At 41.2% G+C, this 12,880-nt stretch overlaps 1 long non-coding RNA gene across 1 annotated transcript in view; it reads left to right on the plus strand.

The window, feature by feature from the left end:
• The window catches only part of LOC143441041 (uncharacterized), a 35,038-nt gene extending 23,664 nt beyond the window's left edge, over positions 1-11,374 (plus strand). Inside the window, exon 4 of the long non-coding RNA XR_013108297.1 lies at positions 10,622-11,374. This is a non-coding gene — a long non-coding RNA (uncharacterized LOC143441041). The remainder of the gene's footprint in view (positions 1-10,621) is intronic.
• Positions 11,375-12,880: the final 1,506 nt, after the last annotated feature.

Genomic DNA, 12,880 nt, shown 5'->3' on the forward strand with positions numbered 1-12,880 from the left:
AGAAAGGTCAGCCTGTGGGATGATTAGGGACCTGGAAGCATGAGTGCAGGGAAGGCTTTCTCTCTGGATAACTGGGATGTAAGTTGGCAAGATGAGCCCAGAAGGAGGATGTCCAAACCGAATACAAGGTGATGGCTACAAACTTCAGTGCTTTGGGCTGGGAATCTGTGATATTCAGTGTGTGGAGAAATTACTTTGGCTCCTTCCATTATACTGAGATGTTAGTCAGGGAAAACTCCACTCTGGTCTACCTGGACATTCTATTTTTTTTTTTTTTTTTTGTTGGCTTCCAAAAGGGTTTTTAAAATACAATGTGACTTTAGCTTGTTGGTCTCCTAAAGAAGCGTTGAGAAGCTGACAGTGTTTCTCTCCAATCTGGTTTCAATGTGCTTTCTGAATTGACTTACTGAGAACTTCAGCACTTAGGAGCAGCAAACAGCTCCAGCCAGTTTGACATGACATCAGGACTATTTCCAGAGAGAGAATGTTAATATGAAAGCATCAGCCTAGGCTGTCAGGTTGGCACAAAGGCACAGGTCACCCCACCTGTCCTCCAGTTAATATATGTGACTTCCCCCAGTGTTGAGAATGCATGTTCTCGGCACCCTACACAGTGCCTTGAGGCTTGATAAGAACTGGTCAAGGACCCGGTTGTTTCTAGAGCTTCTTGACCAGTGAGTAGCACAGGATAAACTGGAGTGAGCACTCTCGGGGCTTGTAAAGAGCCTGCTCCAGGAAAGCACCTTTGAACTGAAGAAGAAAAGTTCAGGGGATTATCTTTGGTTTCTAGAAAATATTTTTACTATCTTTAGTAAGTATCTTTAGCCACCTTCTCCTTTCCTAAGGAGAGCATCAATTCACTGATCCTTGTGGTGCCTGGATGTGGTGTTGAAGCCAGAGAGCACAGATACATTCACATCCATCTGAAGTCGCTCCCCTGCCATGAGATCCAGCTGCCAAGGATGCTTATGGAGTGTCTAGTATAAGCAGTGACAGCTGAAGAAGTAGATGGGAAGAAAGTTCATCAATCATGAGGACAGTGCAACCCCAACAACACAGACACATTTGTTAATGTCTCTGCTATTTAGAGGGTAAGCTCTCCCTTTAAAGCACAGCAAGCCTCACAAGCTTCACCTGGCAATTCCGCATGGCCAGGCAGCATGTGGGGTTGCCATAACTGTTTGAGGAGATGGTCCACCAAGTGCAGGGAAAAAAATCAGCATTATTGTTCTTGATCTCATTTGTAACCCACAATATGTTTAGGAGAATGCTTATGGACAGTCAAATTTTGTTTCCTGATTTAGAAAAGAACAAGAATAGAGTAAACTTGAAGCACATTGTTGTGTTGAAATGTTGGGTCATTTGTAAAAGAGAATTTGGCTAGCTACATATACATAGAGAGGAATGCAAAACACAAATACAGACACACACACAGATATACATGTACAGACAGACAGACACACAGACAGACAGACACACAGACACACAGACACACAGGTTGGGAAGGAAGAGAGCAAACAAATGTGGTGCTGATTGAAGCAGTGCTTTTCTTTGCTAATTAATCAAGGCTGTTACTCCTCAAGAGGTGGCATCTCTCTCAAGAGAGAGCTCTTGGGTAATATGTTCAAGCCACCTCACTGGGGTGAAGTGAAAACAAAAGATCATATTTGCAAAGTGGCTTAGCCAGGCCTGGTACATAGTAGGCCAACACAGAACATACAGATTCCTGTCAACAGCAGAAGTTGGTAGTCTTTTATTTTTTTCCAGAAGCAATTTTTTTATTTCTTCCTAGCTGAGACTCTTGAAACCACAAAAGAACAGGATAGAACTTACAATGCCTGAGATGCAAAGGATTGAAAAACAAATAAAAAGCCTCCAAAGAGCCTGGGTTTGGAAGAGCTTGGTGGTGAAACACTTGCCTAGAGAAGGACTTCCATTTGTTTCTGTTCAGAAACCCTGGCATCTGAACATCCTTTTCACTTACATGACTTACTATGGGCCCTAACTCCAAAGCTCAAACTTGCTTTCCAGATATCTTTGAAGCTGGAATCTTTGGGAATTCAGCATGGCTGTGGAGCCATAATGGTCACTTTGACCAAGGTCATTCCCAAGTCACAGGGTTATTCTGGCCTGCAGTAATAGCCATTTAAACCAGAGTACATACGATTGATAAGTTCACATACACTGGAATGTTGGTTATCATTGAATCCTTGACTCTACCAGTGTTTCTGGTGTTAGATGTATGTGTTTGTGCAATGGCAGTTAACTTTAGCTTCAGTTTCTTCATCTCTAAAATGGTGACAGAAGTGGCCTGCAGTCCCTGCTGGATGTAGATTAAATAAGCATAGAGATGGCAGTGTGGCTCTGGACATACACTAACAGTTCTGTAACTGCTACTGTGAAGGTTCTAGCATGACTGTTGACTCGGGTGGGATTAAACTTTTTTTAAAGTGGATTTATTGTGATTAAGCCACAGTGCTCATTATTGAAATCTCTACCTGCCTGTCTTAACCTAAAGCTTCAGTGGAGCAGGAGAAAACTGACCTGACTGGCCCCACTGTAAATCCTGGAGGTCCTCCCACTCCCTGGGGTGAAGAGTTTACGCTGTCTCCTCTAGCCTCAAACATCCTAGGGCCTTGCTAGTCCTGAGGCAAGGAGGCAGGACCACTCATGTCAAGGCCATTTTTTCTTTCTGTAACTAAGAACAGGCTGCTGTACCCCTGGCAAAAGTCACCCTTTCCATTCAAGCGTTGTGTGAACTAAACCTCAGGCTTTCTTTTGGATATCATTAGATGTTCCTGCAATGTCTCTTCACTTCCAGACTCACAGGCATAATACCATATTGCATGGTTTAGTCACAATGCTTCCTTTAGTTGCCTATAATCAGACAGTTTCTCAGCCCTTGTTTTTCAAGACTAACCTTTTTGAAGAACATTATTTTACAGCACAACCCCCAATTTATATTCATCTCTTTTTTTTTTTTTTTTTTGCAATTAAATTTGAATTGGATTTTGGCAAGCATTGCCCAGAAGTGAAGTGGCTTGCGAACTATCACTGTGGGGGACCCTTGCCAGCCACAGGACATAGTGGAGATGTTAGCCTGTCACCTGGCTAGGTTGATATTTGCTCCAATGTCTTTCATAGTTGACTTACTTATCCTGAGCCTTTCTGTTTTAATGTGTTTTTTTGGTTTTGCCTTGTTTCTGTCTTTTCAGAAAATAAGTTACAAAATTTTCAACATTTTTTCCACTTACTTCTCTGATACCAGAACAGTATGGAATACAGTAGATATTCAATAACTATTTATTCAATAAAGAAAACTTTTTTGGTACCAAAAATTCATGATATCCAACAAAATTTCAAATTGTTTACATTAATTTAAGATGTGGGAATATAGCTGATAGATAATTTTTCCAACATTTCAGTGGGATTGTGTTAAACAAAACAAAAACCAAAGACTATCTTTCCAAGCTCCCAGACACCAGTGAGAGTATTATTCATGGAATTGGTGCATATGAAGATGGAGAATACAGAAGTTTCACAGAAGCATTTCTAAACTATTTTAGTTGTCAAAATAATATATTTATATAGTATATGATGACATTTTGAAATTCATATGCATTATTGAGTGCTAAACCAAGATACCATGTGGCTCACTTCATATTTTATACATGATTTTATTTTTATTTTATGTACACTTGTGTTTTGCCTTCATATATGTCTGTGCGAGAGTGTCAGATTCCATATAACTGGAGTCACACACATTTGTGAACTGCCATATGGGTATTAGGAATTGAACCTGGGTCCTCTGATGAGCAGCCAGTGCTCTTAACTACTGAGCCATCATCTTAACGGTGAGAACAGTTAAAATTCCTTAACAATTTTCAAGTATATAAAATATTATTATTAAAGTCCATGTGATATAGAGTTTATTGGCTGCATTCCTCCTGTCTGTCTAGCTGAATTTTTGTGTCATCTGAGTAGAGCGTCCTCAGTCTTCTTTGACCTTCATTTATGCTAGCCTCAGTCTTGAGATTATAGTAGTATTTTAGGAAAAGAAAAGCAATGGATGATTCCATTTATACTCTTCATGTGTTGGAAACTAAATGCATGCATATGACTTACTGGATTCCTGAAGCATCATTTCTTAACTCTTCCCCACTTCTAGGCTGTGCTTTTGATATAGACAAGCAATGGGCTTCCCGTAGGGCAGTGGTTCTCAACCCCATTGGGGATCCCATATCAGATATCCTGCACATCAGATATTTACATTATGATTTATAACAGCAGCAAAATTACAGTTATGAAGTAGCAACAAAATAATCTTATGGTTGGGGTCACCACAGCATGAGGAAATGTATTAAAGGCCCACTGCATTAGGAAGGTTGAGAACCATACTTTAGGGTATAGGACTTTGTCCTTCCAGCCACCTTGCCAAAGCTTGTCTTTTTTGTTTGTAACACTTTAACCTTTTTCTTAAATACCACTCCTCTTTCTCCATATCCTCATAGGATTAGCACCTACTCCTATGAATAGCACCTCCTCTAGGGAGCTTCCTTAATACAGGATTAGATGCCCTGAATGTGCCTGCAGCTTCCACACTTGATCTTCTCCAAACACTTGGCAGCTGCACCAAGACCATGTACTCACTTGCTTGCAACCATTGTTAGGTGGGAAGCTTGTTTACTCTTTTATTCATTGTTGAACAAGGACTTGCTTAACCTGTAGATCAGGAATCTCATATATTGACCAAAAACCAGGTGTAGAATGATGTATTACCATGACATCAATGATACATGGCATATATCATTTTATGGCAACATGTTGTTATGTAATGAGAAAAGAGATTAGGGATATATGTCTTTTCATATATGTGTCTTAACACGCATATGAGAAGACTCTGGGTACCTTTGTGTATAGTCCATTTGATCTAATTCCTTGTGTTGAAATACCATTGTTTCAGGCCCCTTTTTTATCATCATACTTATTCATAGGTTCTCGGCAGAACTGTGCAATTACCTGATCAATATGTATCATTGTAGTAAACCAACAATATAGTTTTTTAAGTAACTATTTCTTCAAGACTTTTTTTTTTTTTAAACCTTGGCTACTTACATGTTAAATTCTTTACCTAACAGTACCATGTTGATTTACAATATGACTTTTTCAAAGAGTTCTGTAATACATCATGTACTTAGAGGCTGAATAGTTGTGTTCCCTTCCAAATTCACGAGTTTGAGCCTCTCGTCGAGATGGTGTGCAGAGATGGAGCCTTTGGGAAGTACTCAGGCTTCGATTAGGTCATAAGGATGGTGCTTTCATGGTTGGATCAGTTGGCTTAAAGAGACAAGAGGCTTTCTGTCTCCACACACCCATCAAAGAAAGACTGCTTGTGTATACAGTTTTATGACAGCTGTTTAAAAGTCAGAAAGAAATTGGTCACGAGAACCTGACCATGGCAACACCGTGACCCTGAATTACCAGCCCTGGAACTTTGTCAGTATTGTGTTACCAACATGTGCTGGTGAGTTTTCACCAACTAGACTCACCTGGGAAGAATTGCAATCTTAGTTGAAAACTTGTCTCTATCCAACTGGCCTGTGGCATGTCTGTAGAGAATTTTCTTGATTAGTAATTGATGTTGGAGTGTCCGGTCCACTGTGGACTCTGGCATCCCTGGGTAGGTGGCTCTGGTTCAGGTCAAAAAAACATGATGAGGAAGCTGTGGAGAGCAAGCCAGTAAGCAGCTCCTGCTTGAGCTCTTGCCATGGCTCCTCCCTGTGATGGACTGTCATGTGCTGTGTGAGCCAAGTAAACTTTCCCATGTTGCTTTTGGTCTCAGTGTATCATCGTCATAGCAACAGAAGAGCAAACTGTACCAAGCAGTCTGAATCAACAAGGCCTAGTTCACCCATTCTTCAAAGCGCTCAGAATTTCTAAGGGGCCTTTCGATTTTTCCAAAAAGATGTCGCTGAGGAGAAAGATACAGGCATGTGGCGGACACCCACAGCATCCTGTTCTGTCGTTTAGCATGTTTGTCCTCCTTTGTAACTCCCCTCTGTAGCAGGAGGCCAGTAGGTACAGTGTTGCAATGCTTACGTTTTCACAAGGCTTTATTTAAGATGTATGCTAGGCTTGATGACTCAAGTTCGTAATCTTATCCCTCAGCAGTAAGTGTAGGCGAGTTCAAGGCCATCCTAGACTATATAGTGAGACCCTGTCTAACCTCTCTTTCTTTCCTTTCTATACACACACACACACACACACACACACACACACATGCACACAGGTATATAAAATTATGTAATACTAATACAAAAACTCTTAGAAAACCCATTTGACATAAATAGAATTCTGCCATTTTTTTCTAAGTCAATCCTATAAAAGTTACCTAGGTTAATAGGAAATTAATAATAGTGACCTGTCATAACATGGTAATACTTAGTTAATATATAGTGATGATAGAAGAAATACAATAATGTTAAGTTCTTATAAACTTTTCATACTTTTATTTTACTACTATCAAGAGAACATACACTTTACTATCTTTCAGGTAATGTTGAACATTCACACTTAAATAGTATCCTGAATAGTCTGTAGCCATTAGTAGTCCAGAGGATGGCAGAGGGTTAAAGTATACTTTAAATTGAGTCCAAGTTTTTAAACTGAAAATGAAAGTGCAGTCCTCAGCCAACTATTGATCTCCCATTTTAAAAATGAAAACAAAGGCAGGCATCTCCAGCTGCTTCTTCTAGAACTGGAATTTATATCCCAGGATGACACGAACATAAGTAACGTTCATCAACTCTGCAGATGAAGTCATTCATTCATTCCCAGGTATTACTTACCTGATACCAGGGGCTTCAAAATCTAAGAGGATACACTCTTTTTTTTTTTTAATTGGATATTTTATTTACATTTCAGGTTATCTCCTTTCCCCATTCCCCCACCCAGAAACCCCCTATTTTATCCCCCCTCCTTCTCCTTCTATGAGGATGTGCCCCACCCACCAACTCACTCACACCTTCCCACCCTCCAATTTCCCCACACTGGGGCATCCAGCCTTCTTGGGATCAAGGACTTTCTCTCCCACCTATGCCTGACAAGGCTAGAGGATGCACTCTTAATTAGCTAGAATATTATTATAGCTGTATCTGTTAGGAGAAGCTGGGTAGCAGTATGCTTAGAAATTCTAAGTTCATTGACTTTATACAGCAAACATTCATTCTTCTCCTGTGTTCATGCCTCATGCACATAAGTACCAAACTCCATTTAGTCTCTCAGGGCCCCAGAGTCAAAATGAAAACTTAGCAAAGTATATGCAAGCTTTAAACACTGCCAGGCATTACACATGTGCTGTCTCTTCACATCTATTTCATTATCAAAAGCAAGAAAAATGTTTAAAAGTAAAGGGGTGTGGCAGCTGAATTCTAGGATGTGTCCAGAGGAGCAATAGGAATATTTGCAACAGTTCTGATGACTAAACTCAAGGTTCTGTTGCCATGTGCTGAGAACCCTATACTCCAAGTTTCCCATGTTTCTGATATGTATATATGTATGTGCCTGGTGGGTCTGTGTTTGTATACACACATGTAGAATCACAGCAATCATAAAATGAGAATTATATCAGAACACAGCTATCTCAATTAGAAATTTGGATACATAGCTGTAAAAGATAGTATGTCCATTATAAGTTTTTATAATAAAGTCTCATTCTATCAAATATTAGAAGATAAATCTTAGAATTTTGAACCTTGCTAGAGAGCGTTGGGAGCACAGTAGGGAGCAGGTTGAAGTGCAGTCCTGTAGAACCTTAGCACTGGCTAAGCAAAGACTGAAGTAATGAGTAGATGTAAGATCTCCAGGGTAACCAGAATGTCTTGATCCTAGGGAGCAGAAAATCTGCAGATGCAAGAAGGAGTTGGCTGCATCAGATATGGCTGAATAGTCTAGGCAGTTCAGTGATAAGAGGTCTTTAAAGTAGGCACTGGATGCCCGACCTGGTGGTAATGGTCCTTGGCAGTACATCTTCTGAAAACCTCAGTGTGCTTCAATTTCAAGCTCATAGTTCTGTATATCAACCTCTTCCAAGGTCTACCAACAAAACTAGAATGCTGAGAAGAGCCGCATGCATCTTGAACACCCATATCCTCTTCACTTCTTGCAGATTTCTGTTCCTATCTCTAGGATCCTTCTTGGCTATGTATCTGTGCCTCACAGTATTCAGGGCCTTGACGGCACTTGCCGTTATGACCTCCAGCTAGTCACTTGGCCTCTGGTCTTCTATTAATCCCATCTATGCTGAATATCTATGACTGCAAAATAAATTACTTTGAAATGATGTGAATTAAAGTCATAATAAGTGCTTACTGTTGCTTCCGTTACCTTTGGACCAGGAACGCAGAGTACACATGGTTGTATGTCTATATCATTGAGTCTTGTGGTATTGATTAACATGAAGGGATTTGCCTGGGTTCCCCTTTCAAGGTGGTTCTGTAATTTTTCTTAGTGTGTTCTGGTGCCCAGGAGTCCTCATTCCTCCCTGTGGTCTTCTCCACAGACTGGCTTATGAAAGTACTCATGGTGGCACATGCCTTGAGTCCTAGCAGGTAGGATTCAGTGAGGCAAGTGTCTGAGTTTGAGGCTAGCCTGGTCTATATAGTGAGTTTCATGCCAGCCAGAGCTTACCAGTGAGACCCTGTCTTCCTCTCACCCCCCCCCCCCCAACAAAGTTTTCCATACATAATGACTTATGTGTCCTCATGGCCCAGTAGCTTAATTCCTAACCTAAGTTGACAAGGCAGAAGCTTCTATTTATTTTAGATCCTAACTTTGAGAGTCATCTGTTAACATCTAGAGTGTAAGGAGCCGCAATATAATCTGCCACCCCAAGTTGGCGCTAGCCTCGTGTCTTCTCCAGATGTAAACAATTATCTGCGCAGCTGCTAGGCAGAAAGGCGTGCCAAAGTCACTGAATGTTGGGTGGTGAGCGAACAGCCAATCAGAAGTGAATACGTCACTCTAGACTGTATTTAAGCCAGACCCCTTCCACAGCTCAGCCCTTCCGCGTTTTCCACGTGTGTGATACAAGAAAGTAAAAGTCCTCGTTTTGCAGTAACTACCCGATCTCTGCGTCTCGTGCTTTCTCTCCCACGGATGCAAGGCTCGGGGGTGCGCGTTAGACTAGAGTACTGTGGTGACTGTGAAATCTGTTGAAGAGAAGACACTGCATAGAGCCATGAATAGTGGAAGACGAACACCGCCATCCTTACTTTTAGCAGCTTGATTTCTTTTTACCTTGACCTGGTTGTTTGAGGGGATACAGAGACTGTGTAGTGTGGATAGAAAGATGAGAAGAGAAAGGGTGTGGTACTGTCACAGAGAATGATGGGATAAGATGTAGTAGCTTACCCTGCAAAGCAGAGGGATCTGTTAAATAACACCAGGGGTCAACTGAAGATCGGCGCTAAGCATTCTAGATGTAGAACCAATGCGGAGTTTGGGTGTGATACTAGGTTAAAATTTTACTTATTTTTTTGAGACTAGGTGTCACTATGTAGCCCAGGCTAGCACACTACCACCTTAGCTAATTATTGGGATTGCAGGCACCCACCACTATGTTTGCCACAGTATTAGGACTTTAACAGTAACACATAGTGTGAGAGGAGGAGCATCTGCCAGGGAGCTGGCTTGTGAGGACTGGTTAAAGTCATGGACCATTCCTAGGCTAGTCTGGCTAGCGATCAAGTGATTTTAGGGAAGAAACTGATCATCCGGAAAAAATAGAGAATTGGAGGAACAGAACATTGACATAAATTCTCTGCTTGTGAACTTTTGGGGAATACATTCAAGCCATAAAAAGGTCCTGAGCTTTGAGTCTTGAGTGAAAAAAATAAAAAAACAACAACAGCATTTTTTTTTAACTAAGAAGGTACTAGAAGACTAAGGGGATGAAGAGAGTTTTGATTAATTGTTAAGGAGTGTGGGTTCAAATCTAAATATGGCCTGCCTTTCAGGCAACGATAGTGTACTAAAATCTGTTTCTTAGTCTTGATAAATGAGACTTATATAAAATTTTGCCATTAGAGACAGCTGGCTGAAGGGTGCCCAAGACCATCTGTCTCTTCTCTGAAATTTTCTGAACACTCATTTCGCAATAAAAAGTCAGGGGCTTGGGGTGTAGGTTAGCTGTAGAACACTTGCCTTGTATATGTAAGGCCTTGGGTTTAACTCTCAGTTCTACCAAAATCAATCAATCAATAGCTATTAAAGAAATACACATAAAACTCCGTGCTAGAGCCTCTGAGTGTGCATCATGGGGCCAGTGAGCATGATTTTTCCTGAGTGATCAGCAGACAGAGATGCCATTTGAATTTCTGTGGGAGGGAGGGAGGCACAGAGGGCTAGCTCAGTGATCCTGACAGAATGTAGCACCCAGGCTCCCTGAGGATGACATCTTCCTGCCTCTGTTGGTGACTACTGAGTCTCCAGCCCCTGGGACCATTAGTACTGGGTGTGAATAGGTGGTCACTGTCTAGATGAATAAGTGCTACTGTAGGGACTGGAGTGTGGGTTCTACATGTTATTTATCTATTGGTTCATATTTTCCTCTGTTTTCCAGGAACTCAAGTTTATCCATCATGGCCTTATTTGCTCCAGAAAAATAAACATACGACCACGGAGCCATCCATCAATATTTAGAGAAAGAATTGAGAAGAATTCATAGAGGAAATTAAATTTTGCTGAGGAAGTGAAAGATATGTCTTCATTTTTCTAAGGTGCCAGGGTTCTTCACAAGCTCTCCAATAAAACCTTTATTTCTCATTTAAAGGAGAAACCATACAACTCTGTTTAGAAATCTCATCCCTAAATAGTCCCCTAACTCTTTAGTGAGGGGTAAAGGTATCAATAAGCACCATTTATAGTGTTCTCTGACAGTCTGGGTCTACAGTAAACAATTAGATACATTATTTTATCCACGTTTTCCTGGCAGCCTCCACAGTTATTAGCTCTGTTTTCTAAGTCAAGAAAATGAGACTTGGAAAGGTTCTGCCCCTTGTTGTCATATCACCAAAATGCTGAGAAGCTACAGTTTGAGTATGATTTTCAAGCCTTAAGTCTGAAATGTTTTTCTAGTAAGATGCAATCTGTATGCAGTCTGATCCATTGTCTGCATGCACAGGTCTGTGAGTTGTGGGTAGTGCTTATTACTGTAGGGGAATCACCACCATGATCCAGACGTGGGAAGGTTCCCAGGCTCAAAAATGTTCTTCTGTGGTCCTTTGCGCTCAGCCCCTGACAACTACTGCTCAGCTCCTTTGGCCCAAATATGACATAAAGATAATAAAGTATGTGTGGACTCTGTCTTTATTTTAGTTCTATAGAGCATCTGTCTGGGAGCCCCATCCACAGCATTTGTGCAGCAGCAATTCTTTCTCTCCCATCCTCTGCAGCAGTCCCTTGTGCTGGTGTCAGAGAATATGATGACATTCACTAAATAAAGAAAGGTTGGGTTATTTCTAGCTTCAAGCAGAAGTGCTGTGAGGGGCGAGGAGGGTGCATAGTTTTTATTACTCCTGGGTCAGATTATGAATTGGTTGCTGGTTTATATAGAAAGGATAAGCTTGACTTTAGGAGAGTCTGAACTTGAGAATGCTTTAGTGCTTTTATAGTCATTTTCCTATAACTGCCCGGGAAGGAGCTAACTGGGCAAGTTAAAGGCAGAAAGATTGAAATCTGAATATATGTCTGGCTACAAATCCTGTATCTTTTTTATACTGTACTTTCATCTAAAGGCTAATAATAGAAGAATGAACAGGATGTTCATTTCTGCAGGACAGGTCCCTTCATGGGAGACCCAACTGTGTTGACAGCTGTCCTCTTTCCTGTCATTGTATAAGTTAAGAAAAAGAAAGTCGTTTGGAGATGATCAGTAAGTGATGGAGAGTGAGACAGGGAGGAGGCGACTGTGGCGATGTAGGATGAAGACATATGTGAGCTAAAAATACAAAATAATTTTTCTAAACCTAGGGAAATAAAGCAACAACAACAATGAAAGTTATCAATTAATAATTCAGGAAGCATGTGCTTCTGCTCAAAGTACAAAATCCTGCAGGTTTTCAGGAAATGTGGCTATTAAGGAGAAAAACTAGATTCTGTTTTTACTACATTTCAGTGGTGGACAAGGTGTACCCCCATTGCTCCCATGTTTTTCTGGCTGTACCATTTCCAGGTCTTGAGGTACCCAGGTCTTAATCAGACCTCAGCCAGCCAGATCTAAAAGATCCAGGTGTCTTCCAGTAGGCTCTTCCCTTTGGGGACTTCTCCTGATGCAGAGAAAATGCAGTTGCCACCTAGCTTTTGTTAAACTGGCTGAGCCTCCCACCCCACTGGGTCCTTTGTACTTTCAAATGCACCTGTACACAGTGCCAGCCTGGACATACCACTCTCCTGAGTTGAAGACTATGGAACCCTGTGGGCTTTGGATTCAGATAAGTGGGACCATCTGGTTCTTGATGATGGAATACAGCAAAGTCAGCTCAAGTCAAGAGAGCTAACACTGGGGAGCCATGCAGCAGTGAGTCTTGGGGGAAAACATGGAGCAGGAACCACCGTGGTGCTGGGCACAGTGGAGACTAGAGCTGAAGCTCTCTTAGACCAGGGCCAACTCTAGGCACCCGTTGAGTTTATGTACCTACAATCTTAAAATTCATTTCCCATGCCTATTCTGATTGCCTCTCTGGTTGATTACTTTCTCATTCACATCATCCTTGGATCATTTTGTCTATGGTACCAGTCCATAAGTCAAAGCAAACTGGGGAGGAAAGGGTTTATTAGCTTATACTTCCACATTGCAGTTCATCATGGAAGGGAATCAGGG

The sequence above is a fragment of the Arvicanthis niloticus genome, chromosome 30, assembly GCF_011762505.2.
Source record: "Arvicanthis niloticus isolate mArvNil1 chromosome 30, mArvNil1.pat.X, whole genome shotgun sequence".
In the NCBI taxonomy this organism is placed as follows: domain Eukaryota; kingdom Metazoa; phylum Chordata; class Mammalia; order Rodentia; family Muridae; genus Arvicanthis; species Arvicanthis niloticus.